Raw genomic sequence first — 18,089 nt, forward strand, 5'->3', positions numbered from 1 at the left:
TGGTTGTTCATTCCCCTGTGGCGACTCCAGATTAATAAAGCGACTAAGCCGAAAAGAGAATAAATGAATGAATGAATGAATGAATGATTAAAAAAAATTGATAACAGAGTTATGACAACTAATGACAGTGACTGGGGTGAGTTCCATGCGTGTTTCACATTTGAAAGACGGACTGCGCTAACTGGGCAAACGAGACCGGTTCCGAAACAAATGTCTTGGCATTAAAGCACCCTGTATTTGCATGCAATCGACAAATAGTCAGTCAAATTTATCTTTAGTGACAAGGCAGCACTGGCCCGATCAGACCAATAACCATCCTGTATACTGTCCCGAGTGTCTCGCACAGACCAGCGGGCAATCCTTATTGTCGAGCCCTGAATTTAAATTTACTTGAGAAGCTAAAAGATCTAAGATATTCCTGATTGTTTATTTAATTTATTAAACTTTTTTTCTTGTTTTAAGCAATTCAATGAGGTAAAGAAAGTACTGATAAAGACATTTTTTGCTGTTACATTCTGTCTCGATACATGTTTTAAGAGAATGAAACTTAATATCTTAAGTCTGTTTTGATGTCATATAAATGTATGGTGATTTAAGACTTTACTTAGTTGTAATAAACAACAGGACAAAATATTTTTTGTTTTCAGTGTGAGATTGAGTGTCATATTTGCAAATGAGAATTGTTTCTCGTATAGGAAACTTAAAATGGGTTTTCCACATAAACAAAATACTTTAAAATATCATCAAAGACAATCAGTGTGTTGTGTTTTGTTTTTATTGTGATTTATGAACAGCTTCCTTGGGCCAGACAGGCTCATAATTTTTCTGTGCTATGGCATTAGAATACAGAATAGTTGCATCACACAGCTGATGGTCTCAGTGCAATGATAAGAAATCCAAAGCTGTTTATCGTGAACTAGATAACAGGTAATGGCTAACAGCTAGCTAGCTAGATTAATTAACTTAGTTAGAAATCAAACAGTGGTTTCCTCTTAAAACTGTTTACGTATTTGTTGGATTGTCTTTTTTCTCAACATTTATTCATAACTAAAATATCCCTATTTTGTTAATGTTCATATTTTGGTTTCAGAGGTCTCCTACAATATAGATTACTGTACAGTACATACATCCAAGTCAAACAAAACAAAAAACTTATATTACCTTATGCTATTACATTATGGGTGACAGCGGTGGCTTAGTGGTTAGCACTGTCGCCTTACTGTTGTGTACAGTTCCAATTTACTAACCTCGTGTTATGTTGGTGGTTGTTTTTGCTCAATTGACTTTCATTATAATGACGTTTTTTGATTGCAAAACCATGACACCATATACTCATGCATTCATGTTGGTGGTTCTCCCTGTTGGGAAGGTGTAAAATGTGTCAATTTTACTGTTGATGATCCGTTGGTAGCGTTAGTCCTTTAGATAGGTCTGTGTAAATAAGTTTCTGACTTGTATGTGGACTTCTATGAAGTAAAACAGCAGATTGTGTGCATAAATACACTTCTGAAAGTAAAGATGCTTATTTAGATTTTCTCTGACATATCAAGATGCATAAAGGTATCTTACATACACACACAAATGACTTCTTCCCAACAGGGAAAACCAGCAACAATCAAGAAAGCATGTTTATATGTTGTCATGACTTTGCAATCAAATATCATTATAATAGAAGTCATTGGGGCAAAAACAGCCACCAACAAAACGAAAGGGTAGTAAATTTACAGTGTATTGTTGAATTTTGGAAAATTTTCAAAGCATTTTCCCAAAATATGTGTCAAGATAAGTTGTCACCAAAAACTATTCCATTTGCTGCAACACAGAATAAGTTGTGGCCATAGTAAGACTCAATATCAACCCAGAGTGGATGAAAACATCCCCAACATCATACAAAGGTTAAACAAACAGCTGCATTACACACTACATGAAAAATAATATTGAGAAACAAATATGAAAGGCTCTTGTCTTAAAAATGTTTATCTTAACTCACCTTTGAGTCGTTTAAAACTTCTGCTGTCTTTCAGGAAAGAGTCGATCTTCCAAAGGCCTAAGGGAGAGAAAAAGATCTTTACAGTATATGTAATAAAACAAAATCATTGCATGAATTATGTTGTTCAAAAGTTCACGTACTACCGCATGCTTCCTCCTCCAGCATCAATAAGCGTCTGCTGCCTTTGATTGCAGCGCAGTGTCTCAATTGTCCTGAGGCGAAGCAGGGCCTCAACATCTTTGAGAACTGTGAGGAGAAATCAGACGTGCTGAGAATACAAGGCACAAAAAGAACTTACACCACCCAGAGGTTTCTTTGGTCAACCACTGTAATTTATAAGCATTAACGCTCATTCTAGGAACTGTTCATGGATATCTGTTCATCAGCTGTGGGGAATCAAACGAGAAACAGCCATGTTTAGTAGTAGCTATTTTGCCAATTCATTTTGGAGGAAAAAAAAACAGAGGGATGTAGGTGTTTTTGTTTCATTTTGAGTTTTTGGCAATCAAGCTGTTTTTTTTTATTTTTTATAAAGAACTGTCTACATCCATGTATTCGTAAGGCTAACATGTATGTATCAATTAATATACTTAATGCATTTAATAAACAATTATCATGGAAATCACAATTCCACAATTCCTAATAAATTAAATTATTAAATTATTCATTGTAAAAAAGTAATGATAAAACATGCAGAGACATTATAGTGAAAGAGCACTAAATTTGTACTTTTTAAAAACCTAAATAATTTATACTATGATCATTTAACACTGAGACAACTTGATGATGATGATGATGATAATATGATCATAATAACCACTACTAATACTACTACCTCCACTACTAATAATATCAGTCATATAACAATAATAATATGAACAAATAATACTACTACTACTAATTATTATTATTATTTTATTAATAATATTATAACTAAATGTAATTTTTGACAGGACTTGTATTTTTTAGCAATATTCGTTGTTATTCAGTTTGAAAAATTTTGGTAATAAAAATGATAATGATAACTACAACAACAATAGTTGTTGTTATTATTATTTGCCTATTATAACTAAAGGAAATAAAAACTAGAATGACATTTTTTAATTATTCATTATTTGGGTAATTTGAAAACAATATTTTCAATATGTTTATTATTATTTAATTATTACTAAACGAAATTTAAAACTAGACTTAAATTCATCATTATTCAGTTTTAAATATTTTGGTTATAAATATAATAATAATAATAATAATTATTATTATTATTATTATAACTACTAAAGGAAATAAAAACTAGAATGACATTTTTCAACATTGTTTAAAATTTAATATTTGAGTAATAAATTTGATGAGAACAGTAGTTTATTTTTATCGAGCAGTTCCAGCATTATGGATGTGGCATTTGCAGTAAAAACCCAAAACATAAATTCAAATAGAAATTTGTTGCTTTTATAATGAAACATCTGTTTATATTTTCCAAAACAACTAACCACAGAGTTATGGAATCAGAAAAATATCAGCAAACATTTATTATATTTTAAATCAGGAAAATAAACATGCGTTATTATGGATGTGACAAAAAAAGTATGTTAGTTTATTGTGTCGGTTTATTGTGACAAAGCATGAGTTTACAGTATATGACATACTTTGTAAAAATAAATTGTAAATTTTATTTTATTGGACATTTGTGCATTTATAAGGAAAAAGCTTTGTTATGGATGTGACACATTTCTGTTATGGATGTGACATGTGAAATTGCCGGTTATGTGACTTTGGTAAATCAAACATAATAGTTTGAAAACACTGACAAAGACATTTTGAGTATTTTTGAAGTACTGTAAATACTTGCTTACGCACACACACACACACACACACACACACACACACACACACACACACACACACACACACACACACACACACACAGTAGAAATGGTTTCTCTATTTTGGTGAAAACTAAAAAATTTTTGATGGCATGGTTAACATTTGCATGGAATTACTCTTACTATTATTATGATAAAATAAATTAAAACCAGACTTAAATTTCAGTTATAATTATTCAGTTATATATTGGTAATAAAGATAATAATAATAATAACAATTAATTTTATTATTATTAATGGTCAGCATGATGGCATATAGTGGGTAGCACAATCGCCACACAGCAAGAAGGTCTCTAGTTTGATGTGCGTGTGTGGGTGTTTCCTGGTGATGGGTTGCAGCTGGAAGGGCATCCACTGCGTAAAACGTATCCTGGATGGGTTGGCAGTTTTATTCCGCTGTGGCAACCCCTGGTTAATAAAGGGACTAAGCCAAAATATAAATGAATGAATATTATTATTATTATAACTGAAGACTAGACTTTTTTTCAACATTATTCAGAATTAAATATTTTGGAAATAAATGTAATGATGTTAGTAATTTATTATTATTATTATTTTAACAAAAGGAAATTAAAATTAGACAGAATTTGCAGAATTTAAATTATTATTCTAACTAAACATCACACCAAGAAATTGCTGTTCATTTCAGGGTCTTTTTAAGTATGTTTCTCACTTAAACCTTCATTAAAAATGAGTGAGTTTCTTTGAATACCAGCAGATGGCGCCCTGTAGCCACAAACAAAATCTCACCTGTTGTAATCTGTCCTGGAAGAAGTTTGGTCAAAGAACTCTCTCTTCACTGTCACTTATTACCTCCACACAACAAATGTTTCACAGAAGCTCTAAAGCACATATTGCATAATTTATCAAAGTCAAATGTGTGAATATAAACAAACACCAATGAAAGACTGTCAGAATAGAGATGATGTGAGCAAGGAAGTCTAAATACTGAACGAAATTGGATATACAGTAACATTTAGCACTCACAGATGTACTCAAAATGTTATTTAGAACATTTAAAGGATTTGATGATTTAATATCATCCAATCAAAAACTATGAGAAGATTTAATATGTGTATAAAACTTAAAAATTGTTATAATTAGTAATTTACAATAAATCAAAGTGCTCAGATGGAAACTTCAGTAGTTATGTGCTTTAACAGCAAATAATAATAATAATAATTAGGGCTAGTTTTGATTTATTACTTGTTGACATTGTTTGGCAAGATAACTCAAACTCACATTTCCTGTATTCACTCCTATTTGGAAAATTCTGTAGCTGGAGGTGTAAAGCAGCTGATTACGGTTGTGAAACTCCTGTCCATGTACCAGTTTGTGTTTGCCTTTAGATATCATGCTTATCAAACCCATTTGCTCATCACATTCCTCATCTAAATTCACAGGCCTCTGAAATTGTGTGTGTGTGTGTGTGTGTGTGTGTGTGTGTGTGTGTGTGTGTGTGTGTGTGTGTGTGTGTGTGTGTGTGTGTGTGTGCATGTGTTCCCACAAGTGTAGCAATACCAGTCAGTTTTTAACTTTTTTGGTTCCCATGAGAAAATTGGCTCACAAATACACAGAATGAAGTATTTTGTAAATGTAAAAATGCTGATTGTTTCCTGTGAGGATTGGATTTAAGGGAAAGGGGATAGAATATACAGTTCATACAGTAAAAAATAATTATGTCTGTAGGAGGCTCTGAAAAAGATAGCTGTTCAAGTGTGTGTGAGTGTGTGTGTGTTATACAAAGAGGAAAAAGGATTGCTTAAGACAGAGGTTCTCAAACTTTTCAGCCCGGGACCCCCAAAATAACAATGCCAATGACTCGCGACCCCCGCTATTTTCGGAAGTGGTTATAATCATACAAATGTTGCACACAACACTCACACAAACCAATAGGCCTATATAAACACAAGCATATTGACAACACAAAAAAGTACAACAGTCTAAGTTTTAGTTTGTTATGTTTTATTATTATTTAATATTAACCTCACCTAATAAGTCTGGAGGGCACAATATTTAAGGTACATCACAAGTCTTTTTTTGGTTTAATTTTGGAAACTGCCACTTGAAGATCATCATCCATGTTCAAAGGTGTTGTAAAGGTGTCAGAATGTTTAGCTAGTGCCATGAAATCTGGTGCAAATGACGCTATTGCTCTGTCGTTAACCTAATGTAAAAACCCTAGGGGTTGCAATCCAATGTAACAAAACTACAAAATTACACACACACAAAAAAATGAAAGGCTGATGTTTTTTTGGTTGGATATTTTAAATTTTTTATTTAACTTTTTAAAAATCTTCTGTAGGTTATGGATTAACAATGGTAATCATAAAAGTCTATTCAAATTTATTAGATTTTTGAAAGTAACCAAGCAACCCCCTCTCATTGTCCCGTGACCCCCCAGGGGATCCCGACCCCCACTTTGAGAACCACTGGATTAAGAGGCTTGTTCAAACGAGAAATTATACATTATATTATAGCTATATTTGTGTCCACATTAACAGATAATAGTAAGAATGTAACTTTGAGAATGTACGGTTTGAGAAGTGGATGGACACAAAATGGAGGAATTATTTCTATTTAAATGCCATTTTTGAAATTTATCCGTGTAGAGTACTAGAATTATGCAAAATAGACTAATTTAATTCAGACTCACCTAAAATGTAAAGAATTGATATAATTATTTTAAAAAAATAAACTATGTGTACTGAATCACTATTTTGTAATGTTGCAATTGCACATAGACCGCAGCATAATTGATATGTAGGCAAATTATAACAGTGTTTTCATATGTTTAAAATGCCTATCAATTTTATTTAATGCAATTAATCAAAAAAAAAATATTTACATTTCTAGTGCAAAATTTCTGTGCAGGAAAATCCTAAAATATTCTGTCTGACAGAAAATATGATTATTCAAATCTGAGCAAATATACTGAATTAGTCAACTCATGTAATTTTTTTTCATAAATGTTGACGTTAAAGTTTTCTGTTGCTGCTTGGCATTTCAACGCTGTCTGAAATGATCATTTTCAGCTGTTTCAGCCTCTGCCTCTATAAATGCTCAAATTCGAAAATTAGAATGAATTCTGACTGTCAGTCCATTTATAATTAATCAACCTGAAAATTTGAATATGATTTAGCGCTGTACACTACATGGTCTCAGCATCGCAATGTTGCAATGTGCATATCTGCAATATCACATCGCAAATATATGCATTGTTGAGTCTGGATTATAGCTGATCAGGAACTACAGATTTTTATTTAATCACTGTATTTATTCAAAATTCATATGATCTATGCAAAAAACAGGGTTCATGCACATCTTTACTACTAAAATTCCATGACTTTACCATGATTGTTTCAAGACTTTCAAGTAAATTTTCATGGCCTAATGTTTCATGCAATGTATACATATGCAAGGTTAAAGAAAAACAATGCATGTTCAAATTTATTATAGCATCTCGTAAAACACGCAACATTCTACTTAGTTTTGATTTATATTTATATCAATGTCAAATTGATTTAGCTAATGCTTACACCACACTACTAACGTGAGTATGTGTTTGGCCAAGGACAGAATAGAAGTCAAGCAACTAAACCTATATTCAAGAATACAGATATTTGTTTTCCATGACTTTTCCAAAACTTTGTGAGTTTTTCTGTTTTTCCAAATATTTTCTAGATCTGAAAAATGCCATGTCAAACTTCCATTACCTTTCCAGGTTTTTCATGATCGTACGAACCCTGATTTTTTTTTTATTACTTTTAATTTTTGTCTTTGTTTCTAGTTCAAATATCTACAGTTTTAAAGTGAAAACAAAATTATTTACTTTCCCCCACTGGCAGATAATTTTGATTGTTTTAAAGAAAAACTCTTAATTTTGCCTTATTTCATCTGAATTTTAAAACAAACCATATTGTTTCCTGATCTAAGAACTTTTTTGTAGATATTTGGACTGGAAACGAGACAAAGCAAAGTAAGAAAAGCATTGTGATTATTCAATTTCTATACCTGAATGCTGTTAGTCTGCTCAGAAAACAATCAAATAGAGCTATCTGAACTATTTCGTGAAACTGTATTTATATCGCAATATTTATTGCAGAAAAGTAAAATGCAGCAATATTAAATTTTTCTAATAACGTGTAGCCCTAATACGATTACAATGATATCAGTATAATGGTGTTGACTCTGTTTATTGTTATTATTATTCTTTAAATAATAGAATTTATTTTTAAACTATACCATTTTCTATTGTTGAGACAACTGTTTATACCCAGAATAAATAAATCGGTAATTCAGCCAAAAATGAAATCTTTCATCATTTGCTCATCCTGCACTTGTTATAAATCTGTTGAGATTATCTTTTGTTAAACACAAAAAAGATATAATGAAGAATGTTAGAAACTGGTCGCCATTGACTTCTATCAATCGCTAATTGACTAGCGATTGTCAACATTCTTTGAAATATTCTTTTTTTGGTGTTTAACAACTTGAAAGTGAATAACAGGTGAGTAACTTGTTTGGGGAGAACTGTCTTTTTAATGTCGATACTAACACTTGGCTAAATTTTTGACTATTTTTATTTTAATCCCTGGATTCTTGGATTGTATGGTTTGATTGCAGACTTTGGTATTTTAGCAAACCAGTTTGATATATTTTTTTGTGAAAGTCTTCATTTGCTCTTTATATAATTGTGTTGTTGTCTTTGATAAACATTTAACACATTTATTTAAAATATTTATTTGTGTTTGTTTCTTCCTGTGGTCATGCAGTGTCCAAAATGGAATAATATTGTTTTTGTTTGCGCTATGTGTGAAATTGAAAATACTGTACTGTTCAGTGATAACACAACAAAACAGTATTTGGACTAGCATAAGGATGTTATTCACAAAAATATTTGAGTATAATTTGCCGGCCTCCTGAGGTTCAGATATGCACATGCTTGTCAAGAACAATTACAAATTCCTGAATGCAGTGAAAACAAAAAATGTAATCCACTGACTTATCCAAACACACATAAAGAGGCTGGTTTTGTTTTAGCTCCTTTCTACTGTTACTGTGAAACCAGGTCACAACACAGAAGAAACACTGTCCGACCGAGAGCGAGAAACACTGAGATGAAGGAAAAGAGAATGTGAGAGAATCAAGGAATGGAAAAGTAGAGGAAAACGACAGATGGTCAATGAGCCATAGAGAGGATGGAAAGCGAGATTAGAAATGAAAACTGGAATGCAAACCAACAGAAAATATGCAAAATAAGTGATTTTTGACAAAATGTGAGCATTACTTTCCCATACACACTTTCCATATACAAATAGATGATAAATCCTTCCTTACCATTGATGATATCTTGTCAATTAAAGTTCCATTAAATTATATATATATATACATACATACATATATATATATATATATATATATATATATATATATATATATATTTTTTTTTTTTTTTAGATGTTAGTATCAGTATTGTTAGTTTTTGTGAAGTTTGTTTTTAAACTAATTACTAGAGGATCATGTGCTTATGATTTATCACGGCCGGTCTCGTATTAGCTAATCATTATCTTCCAATCATATGAGCCGTAAGCTACTATAAAGAACCACAGGTTTCCGTCCACTTTATCTTCGTTTGGAAGAAACCCCCCTTCCTCCCAATTCTCCTCCTTTACCATTGATCGGGCGGCACAACGGCCCAGTGGTTAGCACTGAGAGCCCCACAGCAAAAACACTACCGGCCTAGTTTCGCCTAGCCGGTGGGCGTTTCTGTGGGGAGTTTGTATGTTCTCCCCGTGTCCGCGTGGGTTTTCCCCGGGTTCTCCGGTTTCCTCCAACCGTCTAAAGATATACATCATGCTTAAGAATCAAGCACTCTTTTAGCCCCCTTCTCAAGTGTTCCCTTAGCTATCGCAGCCGGGGAGTTCTGAGATCCAGCGAGCTCAGGCTCCCCTCTAGCTCTGCGAATGGGGGGAAGCCCCGGGCTCGAGGATCCCTTGAGCTTGGGGCTCTCTTCCGGGACAGCATTCCAAACAAGCTTTGATGGATCATCAGCTAAGTGTGAACTCTTGAAAAGATATCTATAAGCTACTATGCTCCTAAACAGTGACAACATTTGTGTTTAGAAAATATAAAACTGATATAAACATGTAAAGCTTGTAGCAGGTCACTTTCACGTCAGTAGATCAACGGTTTTATTCACATCACATCATACTTCAGTTTGTCATCAAATCTTCTGACCAATCAAATGCTCTCTAGTATCTGACATGCCCGGCCCACTTCAAGACACTTCACATGTGCTTTTCGTTTGATGCACTTGAGCTCAACCACTCTCACTGGCAGAGTTGTGAGAAAACAAAACGCTATTGGCTGTTTTTAAAAAGGGGAGGAGCTATGCTATGTCATCTTATATTCTCTCTTCGTGTTTCGGTTGACATTACGTCAAACATCAAATAAAAATTCACATTTTAAAGCTTTACGGGACCATTAAGAGAGATTTCCCACCTTTAACAAGTTTTATAGCAATCTGTATTTTAGGTGTATTACAGTGAGGGAAGCCTTAGGCCCCGTTTACACTAAGTTTTGCTACGGTTACGCCAACCGTCCACACTACGCCGGAGTTCTCGAGCATCGAAAACGGAGCGTTTCGAAAACGCTGGAGAGGCCGTTTTCATCCTGAAACGCTGCTGCTCCGTCTCAGTGAGGTTGATGGAAAACAGAGACATCTGAAAACGGAGGCGGGGCTGCAGACATTTGCCTCTCTGATTGGGGCTTTTCCTGAATATTAAGTAGCCTAACACACACAGTTCAGTCCTGCATTCTCTCCGTGTAAGTTCAGACTTCGCAAGTTTGATTAAGGCTGCAGTCTATTCTTCTCAGTTTGATGTGGAAAAGCAGACTATACAGAGGACACGCGTCAATCTTCAAAGGGAACGGTGTACTTTATAACTTCATTCACATCACCCTGGCTACGTTGTTTTACTTTCTCAACAATAAAATGTAAACATGGTTTAAGGAACTGCCTATTTTCATTTTAATATTAACAACTGACAGCAGAAATGTTGAGGCGTCGTGCTGCATGAGCGTCATCTTCACTGTGTGGATATTTATAACAAAACGGAGCCGATAACAACTGTCTCCTTTCAATTTCAGTGAAAATACGAAACACATCCTCTCTTTTGCTGAATATCAGTTTTAATAATCGATAATGGCCATTATAAAAGTATAACATACAATAAGTTTATACATTATAGAAAATAAAGGCAAGCGATCAGTCAATATACAGAATAGGCTACGTGGTTACATTAATCATTAACTTATCTTTGCGCTCAGCCAAAACACGCTACCTGAGAACAAGTAATAGATTCCAATGACCAAAGTCAGGGAATATGTCGTTAGATAAAGACAACAAGATGAATGAAATATCCCGTTTAATAAATATAGTGAGATTAGATTCAGCAGGAGATGCTTGATGAGTAGTCCGACTAGCACAGCTCTCATCTGGGTAGATGGGCTGCAGCGCTTGCCCGAGAGTGTCTGTGTGGTCACATGATGTGCGTTTTCAGCGTTTTGGTGTGGACAGAGAGCAGTTCAGAAACGCTGGGTAAAACGCGAGTGTGGACGCGGATCGTTTTCATTCTAAAACGTCGTTTTAAAACTAAAACGCACTAGTGTAAACGGGGCCTTAGTGTAGGTATTAAATGAGTATTTCAGAGACTCCAAGGTATATGAAATAAAAAGTAGATCCGATCACATTTTGCAATTTCAGCCAAGATTTGGTTTCTGTGTTTTTAAGCTAAATTCTGTGGTCTTTGATCATTGTTTGGACATGATCACAGACAGCAGCTTAATGGCCGTTGCAATCAGATCATTTCTTTCTTTTTTTTGTCAAACATTTTGTATTTTTAATGAAAACTTTATCTGCATTCAGGTGGTAATAAACCCTTGAAGATTAAAAGTTCTTAAGAGTCTTGGCTCATTATATTGATATATAATATACAGAATATTCATAGCCAACAAATTGAAAGGTGAAAATCATCAAAAATGCTTGCAGTGGCTGGTAACTTAAAAAAGCTAAATGTCTACTTAATTCAAATAACTGTCCCAATTTTCGCTTAATATTTTAATTTTTAAATAAAACAATGAGTGATCATACAAATCTTTGCTAAATCTTAAATAAACCAAATCTAGCTGAGAAGTGTGCTGTTGTTTGAAGAATATCGACAAATCATGTAAAAATAAAATGTAATTTAATTTGTATTTTTGGGACCAAAAAATCTTCTTTTAAATATCTCATCATGTGATTCTGTTCTAACAGGATCAATTTCTGACAAGATCTTTTTGGTATATAAGCTCCTTTTCATGTTTTACCCAAGGTGTTGCTGCTGTATGTGGTTGCTAGGTGCTCTGTAAGGTTGCTTTTGTAGTGAAAAGCAGCTCACTGATAAATCGGTCTCAAGTTTCTCCTTTAATGCAAATTTATGGTACTTTTTACTCCTTTTATTATCCGCCTCAGTTTGATGAAGATAACAGACTTCAGCTCTACAAGTAATAGCCCACCTCACTTAACAGCTGCTTGCAAAACCCTTAAATCTGAGCAGTATTTAACCTGCCTTTTTACTTCATCAGACCTGTAGGTTATTCATTTGCAAATGAGGGTGGAATATAATTTATATATTTATGGGATTTTCAGATCTGATTCATGATGTATTTTAATGATGTAGATAATATTTGAACACCCTTATTCTTATTTGAATTTGCCATCTATAATAAAATGTGGAATTTGTTAGCAATATACACAGTTATGCTCTTAATTTTACAATACTCTTTTGAAAAAATGTAAAAAAACAAAAGGCTAATTCACATAACAGATATTTATATGCAAGTTTTGAATATGTGAATCATCAGGTCATAATGACCCACATTATTATAAATCAAGGGTTCATTTAATATATTGCTTTTTACTTTTGGTGTAAATGCTTTCATCCTGCGGGTAAACAATGTATTGTGGTGCAACCCTAAAACAGCCCAAAATCACTTTCATTGACCTTGTCATTGACTGTTCCTTGCTGGAGGAATGACTTAATCTTAGCTCGAGCAGTTGAGTCTTTAGCCATTTTTAAGAAACTTTCTCACCAATCCTCAATCTGTTTTTACAAGCACTTTCAGCAGAATCATTTTTTGTGTGCTTATTTATTTCAGACTACTAGATTAACAAGGAAATGTTATCACAGGCAAACTGTTCTGTTTCTATTGCTGGTCTGACTGCTTCTACAGTATTTTTATTGACTCTATTTGGATAAAAGCATGAGCAAAAATATAAATGTATGTACAATATAGTTTATGTGGGTTTTCTCCGGGTGCTCCGGTTTCCCCCACAGTCCAAAGACATGCGCTATAGGTGAATTGAATAAACTAAATTGGCCGTAGTGTATGAGTGTGGATGCAAGAGTGTATGGATGTTTCCCAGTGTTGGGTTGCGGCTGGAAGGGCATCCGCTGTGTAAAACATATGCTGGATAAGTTGGCGGTTCATTCTGCTGTGGTGACCCCTGATTAATAAAGGGTCAACGGCGAAAAACAAAATGAATGAATAAATGAATGAATGTACAATATATGCAAATATCTGTTATGTGAAATAATCGTATCTATTCTGCATGATTTTATTCTACTTCCAGAATCCTACTCAATACATAAAATACTTTATTGAGGCAAAAGTTATAGTTAATGGTTTGTTAATAGCCAGAATTGTACATTAAATTATGAAAATGTTGCGTATTCTTCATGGAATTTGCAATTGTCTGAGCAGAATTGTAAATTTTATTTTCTCTCCTCATTAACTAGTGGCTTATTACCTGTCTATTGTTAAGATATTGGCTGTTTATTAGTACTTATAAAGTACATATTCTGCATTCTACATTCAGAATCCCACCCAATGCCTAAAAGAGTTTATTTAAAAGTCTAAAGTCATAATTAAAGATTTGTTAATAGCCAGATAGTAGTTTAAACTAAAGTGTAAATGAAGGAATTGCCAAATGTGTTAAAATTATTAAAGAGTTTATTAAAAAGTCTAAAGTTTGTAAATAGGCAGTTAATAACCACATGTACCTTAAAATAGGGGTGGCACGGTGGCTCAGTGTTTAGCACTGTCAACTCACAGGAAAAAGGTGGCTGGTTCAAGTCCCGGCCGGGGCCAGTTGACATTTCTGTGTGGAGTTTGCCTGTTTTCGTGTGGGTTTCCTCCAGGTGCTCCAGTTTCCCTCACAGTCCAAACACATGCGCTAAAGGTGATCTGGATAAGCTAAGGTAGCCATAGTGTATTAGTGTGTGAGGGTTTATGGGTGTTTCCCAGAACTGGGTTGCGGTTGGAAGGGCATCTGCTTTGTAAAACACATCCTTTAATAATTGGCGGTTCATTCTGCTGTGGAAACAAGGGACTAAGCTGAAGGAAAATTAATGAATATACCTTAAAATAAAGTGTGAATAAAACACTTGTCAAGTTTGTAACAATTATGAAACTGTAGCCTATTCTGCATGGGATCTGTAAATGTCTGAACAGCATTGTACATTAATTATTCATTCATTAATAAGCAAAGTGTAACTGCTGCTTCACAACAAATTAGTTCCATGAGACTGCAACTATGGAGGCAAAATGCAAAAACGCTATGTGAATGTCAGAGATAAGTCGACTTCAAAGTCCCATTTGCTTAGCATGCACACCAAATAAAGACTTTCCAGTGATATCTCACTGAATGCTGTTTTTTTCCTGTCCTTCTTTCCTACTTTTGAAGGCACAGAGGATTGAAACCACAGATTTTCTTGTCGTCTCAGCAGTCTTACGCAACATTTTTTTTTTCCCAATTCTGGTTGTATGCAACCTTTTGGGAAGGTCAGTTGTTTGTCAGCATGTCTGACTTTGCTTTAGAGCATCATTTGTGCCAAACGTCTTGTGGTGTTTGCTAATCACAAGACAAATTCAGATGCTTCTGCTCACTCCTGAACAGAAAACATCCTGACATGTTTGTGTAATGTTTAAAAACTATTTAACATTTACTTTCAGGTCTGGTCTTGAGGGGCAGAATGACTCACGTGTTGATGATTAAGAGTCTCTGGCATCGTTTGGGTTGGATGGACTTTGTCCGCCAAAGCAGGAGCCTGGTCTCTAAAGTAGGTTCTTTTAATAGGAATCCAGACGTTAGGATATTCCCAATTGGACCGAAATGGGAACGCCGCCTCCTTAGTGACCACTGACACTTTTTCTGATGATGAATTGACTCACCTGATGGAAATAGACAGATGAAGAAGGTGAGATAAAAAAGAAGGGGTTGGGTAATTATTCCTCTATTGGGTTCATGCAGGTTTAAATCACTAATCCTACTTATTCAGAGATGTACTAAAAGTTCTGAATATACAGAAATCAAAAAGATCTGGTAAAGGACACATTTTCCTTGAAGCAAGACAGAATTCATTTGTAAGAGAGTGTGTGTGTGTGTGTGTGTGTGTCGAAGCCCAGACAGTGCTGGCATTGTTTGAGCTTTTCAATAAAAGGAGTGAATCATCAAGAAAAACCATAACAGACCACAAAATAGACAAACACACACACATACACACAAAACCTCTGACTTCATTGCAGTTAAAATGTGAGTCTGATGCTCGTTTCCTTTCACATGCACATTGAAAGGAGAGAGAAAGAGAAGGAGTTTTTAAGGACTCTGTTTTGCTTGAGTGCGTCTGACTAGTCATTCTGTCATCTACCACACGTAGACAGTACAGCACTGAACGCTGTCTCTTTCTGTTTTCATTAGCACCAGATAGAACACTTGCGTCATTACCTTAGTTTTTAACCCACAAATTAATAACACCATTGCATCCCCACATGGAAAACTCAAAATTAGATCATGATGTACCTTTAAACGGGTTTTATTTCAGCATCAACATTATCTGAAGTTACATTACATTACATTATTAAAGTCAAAGTCAGCTTTATTGTCAATTTAACCACATGCACAGGACGTACAGAAAAATCAAAATTGGGTTACTCTCAAACCTAGGTACATAACAGATAATATTAATACAAAAGTCGATACATCTGTTTTGTGTGATTTGTTGCTATTTTCAGACCAGCATAACCCTAATATTCACATTTTGCGCCACATTTTTTAAATGGCTAATTCATGAGTGCTATTTTGTGGACTCATGGGTGTGCTGGTCTAAAAAGCAGATGTGTTAAGGTGCTCTGTTGGTGCAGTCTAAAGTCTAGCGCAGAGCGTGTTATGCGCCTTTGCAGGTTCAAACGATTAAAAAGAAAGTAAATAGAGGAGGCTCATCCTTTATCCTCGCACAGGGCAAGGAGTACAAACCAGACAAGTGCAGATGCAAACTGAATGTAGTGCAAAGCTTGTAAGTATGATAAAATGACAATGTCTTAATAATATACAGGGAGTTAGTATGAGGTAACTGGCAGTCCAATGTTACACAAAGTAATCAATGCAGATGTGTAAGTGTGTGTACTTACATCTGTGTCAGAGTTCAAAGGTGCGTGGGGAGGGAGAAGGGAGTGGTGGGAGAGCCGGGAGAGAGTTGAGCTTCCTGACAGCCTGATGAATAAAGCTGTCCTTCAGTCTGTTGGTCCGGGCCTGGAGGCTCCCTGACAGTAGCAGACTGAAGAAGCTGTGCATTGGGTGAATGGGATCAGCTGTAATGCAGAGCTGATTATCTGAGGTTAGAATACACTCAAAAAAATGTGTTGTTGTTGTTGAATATATAAATATCGACAAATGCAATTGAGTTAAAAAGTGTCATTTAAGATTCATTGAAAAAATGATCAAGGTTTGGGTTTGTCTTTATCTTACTCAGATAATGTTCTTGTTCTTGTTCTTTAGGCTAAATGATAATGTAAACAAATGAAACTATAGAGTGGCGACTATTACTAAAATATTCATTAATTAATTCATTTTCTTTTTGGCTTAGTCCCTTTATTATTCTGGGGTCGCCACAGCAGAATGAACCGCCAACTTATCCAGCATATGTTTTACGCAGCCGATGCCCTTCCTGCTTCAACCCATCACTGGGAAACATCCATACACACCCATTCACTCACATACACTACAGACAATTTGGCCTACCCAATTCACCTACACCGCATGTCTTTGGACTGTGAAGCACCCGGAGAAAACCCACGGCAACACAGGGAGAACATGCAAAATTCACACAGAAACACCAACTGACCCAGCCAAGGCTCGAACCAGCGGCCTTCTTGCTGTGAAGTGAATGTGCTACCCACTTCGCCACTGTGCAGCATTACTGAAATATTTTGGTCTCAATTACTTTAATGAGAAATTTTTGAGTTTGTATTAAAATCTTTGAATCTTCAGTCCAAACTTTAATAAATTGAGGAACGTTTACAATATAGTACTCAATTATTCAATTATTTTCCTTCGGCTTCCCTTATTTATTAGGAGTCGACACAGCGCCAACTATGTCAGCAATACAGCCAATACAACCAATTTAGTTCATCCAATTCACCTACAGTATAGCGCAGTGGTTCTCAAAGTGGGGGTCGGGACCCCTGGAGGGGTCGCGAAACAATGAAGGGGGGTCGCCTGGTGATTTCCAAAAATCTACTTATTATTATTAGGCCATAAGAATTACCATATTTTATCCATAACCAACTGAAGAGAAAAAAAAACAGTCCTTTATAGTAGCTTATTTACTAGTTCTATTGGATTGCGACCCCTGGGGTAAATACATTATATTAAAGACAGCAATAGCATCAGATGCAGCAGATTGATTTTCTGGCCCATTTACAGCACTGACATACATTAAAAAAAATTTAAACAAAGAATAGACTTGGGTCTATTGGTGTGTGTGTGCCATTGCATGCAAGGTTTCTGTATTTATAACCACCTCAGAGGATATTGAGGGTCGCGAGTCACTGGCATTGTTATTTTAGGGGTCGCGTGCTGAAAAGTTTGGGAACCCCTGGTATAGCAATCATTATAGCGCATGTCTTTGCACTGTGGGGGAAACCAGAGCACCTAGAGGAAACCAATGCCAACATGGGGAGAACATGCAGATTTCACACAGAAATGCCAATTGGTCCAGCCGGGACTCGAACCAGTGACCTTCTTGCTGTGAGGCAGCAGTGCTAACCACTAGGCCACCATGCTGCCCCTAAAAATGATTATATACTTTACTTAAAAAAAAAAAGTGAGTAGA

The 18,089-nt window shown here is 35.0% G+C and overlaps 1 protein-coding gene across 18 annotated transcripts in view; it reads right to left on the reverse strand.

Moving 5' to 3' along the window:
- Positions 1-18,089, reverse strand: part of kcnj13 (potassium inwardly rectifying channel subfamily J member 13) — a 61,113-nt gene that overhangs the window by 32,148 nt on the left and 10,876 nt on the right. For 6 of the 18 annotated variants that reach the window (XR_015508622.1, XR_015508626.1, XR_015508634.1 and 3 more), the window contains 4 exons: positions 16,387-16,541; positions 14,961-15,150; positions 2,131-2,236; positions 1,991-2,047 (listed from right to left, as the gene is read on the reverse strand). The gene's annotated coding sequence lies outside the window, so the exon portion shown is untranslated. Of the gene's footprint in view, positions 1-1,990; positions 2,048-2,130; positions 2,237-14,925; positions 15,151-16,386; positions 16,580-18,089 lie in introns of all 18 variants that reach the window. The other 12 variants (XR_015508621.1, NM_001442205.1, XM_087282977.1 and 9 more) reach the window with 6 other exon arrangements.

The sequence above is a fragment of the Danio rerio genome, chromosome 15, assembly GCF_052040795.2.
Source record: "Danio rerio strain M-AB ecotype USA chromosome 15, GRCz13ab, whole genome shotgun sequence".
NCBI classification, from domain to species: Eukaryota; Metazoa; Chordata; class Actinopteri; order Cypriniformes; family Danionidae; genus Danio; species Danio rerio.